Source organism: Telopea speciosissima, chromosome 3, assembly GCF_018873765.1.
Source record: "Telopea speciosissima isolate NSW1024214 ecotype Mountain lineage chromosome 3, Tspe_v1, whole genome shotgun sequence".
Lineage (NCBI taxonomy): Eukaryota > Viridiplantae > Streptophyta > Magnoliopsida > Proteales > Proteaceae > Telopea > Telopea speciosissima.
The window spans coordinates 6,524,833-6,527,363 of record NC_057918.1 but is presented as its reverse complement, the minus strand read 5'-3'; positions in this window follow the sequence as shown (position 1 = coordinate 6,527,363).

Below are 2,531 nucleotides of genomic sequence, written 5' to 3'. Positions count from 1 at the left end.
ATTGGTCGAATCAGTTGATTTGGATAGGAATTGATTACGATTATTTTGGTTCTAAAGTTTTTGGAACTGATTTTGGCCGATTCCTTTCGATTGGATCCAGATCAGAATCGGCATGGACTGATTTGAGTCTTAATTCTGAATTTAAAATCCTTGATCATGGTTTTAGGAATTAGTAGCGGATCAGCAGAATCGCATGGATCAGTTCAATATCGGTGGAGGACAATCCTGATTCTTTGTCAATCATGCATCAACGGATCGGTACAAACCAAGGGTAAAATGTTTTTTTTTTTAAATTGTTTTGTAAAAGAAATTAGAGGCAAATCCATTTGATACGAACCAAATTGGATCAGTATTAGATTGGTCTCGGTCAAAACCGATTACTAAAACCCTATCCATGACTGATACAGATTGATTGTTATCTACCAAGTCCAAGCACTTATTTTAAGGGTGACTTGATTCTTTCTGATCGTAGACTTCCCTCTGTTTGCACCATTTGTTGGAGGAGAAAAAGATCCCGATCCTAATGGCAATCGGATCCAAGAACAGATAGTTTGGAAGGAGGAGAAACTTGATAGAGTTCCTCCATCGTTACTCTAACAGCCTAGACAGATTAACGTTTCTCTTTCTCCTTGTCTCAGTCGAATCCCAGATAACTATCGAACCATGCTCGATTCTCTTCCCTTGCCAAAAGACTGATGAAAAGATAAAGTCTATAGTCAGTCTGTTAGGATGCCTCATCTGCTTGAAGAAAATAGATGAAAATAGAGGACATTTCAATCAATATCCCCCCGTGAAAGGTACTCTAGTCTAATCGATCTGTATCTAAGAAGAGGAGTTTCAAAAAGAAGGGCATAGCTAAAAAATTGGATAAATTAGTTAGCTATAACGCATATGAGAGGGAACCATAGGACTGTATCCGAGTAAGATTTCCCTGGCCACTCTCTTTCTCTTGTTTCAAAAGTGGCATGATCGATTTGTGTTGTAAGAGAACTTTACTAACTAGTTCTTTGTGAGTTTCTTTTTTCCTATTTTAGACCTACTCCCTAACAATGTGAGCATTCGCCCTATTTGAGGAAGTTGATCTATGACCATTGTTGTGCGTTAGTGACTCCCTATGATCAAACCAAAAAAAATTGTTTTTTATCTTGAATCAGTCGGGTATGATCTAATATAATCGATCTGTATCAATATCAATATTGATATCAACAGTGACCATTACGATAATTGCCAATTGGAATTTAAGGCAAGAAGGCAAGGAGGAAGGGTTGGGAAAATTATCTTCTCCAATTCCTTAAAGCTTGGCAGTGCTAGGTGGAGATCGTTGACATGTGACAGCTCAGACACATAACAGTACTTGGATGTCCGAGGTACCATGTGTCGACATCTCCACCTAGCACTGTCAAGCTTTAGGAATTGGAGAGGATAGTAATCCGGAAGAATCGTGGCACTTGGAGCTGATAATGGAGGGGGTGATAATACATATTTAAGGCCAAACCATATCCATAGTGTCGGACAGCTTTTTTATATATGTAGAAATTTTTGTCGATGGCAAAAGGGAAAGAAACGGACACAAAGCCACGCTCAAAAGTAGAGAAGTCCCCTCTTAAGTCTTAATCCCCCACCACCTCTTCTCCATGCTCCAGCTTCCCTGACATGGACAATACTAAGGGCTTGTTTGGTATCTTATTGTTGGAATGGTTGTCAAAGATGTTTCGTTCTTTAAACCTGTTGTGCTAAACTACTTTATCAGTGATTCTTCCTTCTTTTTGTTGGACTTGGAATTGGATTTTTCCTAACCAAAAAATTCTCACTAGAAATGTTCAGAAATAGCTTTGTCTTTTTATTTGAACCCATTCATCATTTCTTCTATACGTCCAGTGATTAGTAGAGGGACTCGGGACCATACGCTTTGCTGTAGGGGATGTCTATATATGTGACACGTATCACAATTTTAAGAATCCAATCATCAGGGACCCGCTTTCAAGCTGGCCCTTAAGACCGGCCTATAAGCATACTATAGTCTATATTGTTGCCTTTGCTTCATAAACACGTCCAGATAGGAATCAAGAAGATGTGAATCTACTTATTTTTCACAAATAAATAAAAGGAGAGGTTCTTTGTATGAGGGACCAATGAGTGTGCATAGAAGGGCAGTAAAGTCATTTCATATGAGATAGAGAAGTAGACATAAGGTGTTAGTGTATTCTACATCGGTGACTCAAAGAACTTTTACCCATAAATAAGTAAAGATTTTGCTTGATATAACTACGATTGATTACATCCAATTTAACATAAAAATAATATGAGGATATTTTGGATAATAAAAATTGCCATTATTAATAGGTTTTATCTTGTTTAGGATGGATTGTGTGTCAAATAGGATGGTGATGACTTATTGTTACTAGACTAACCACCACCGTTATGGTTACATGGAGATTAATCCAATAAAAAAAATAAAGGGAAGGGTTATGGGCCTATGACACTCTCTATCCTGTCACATTAATATTTATTCAATTATTCAAAAGGGAGAC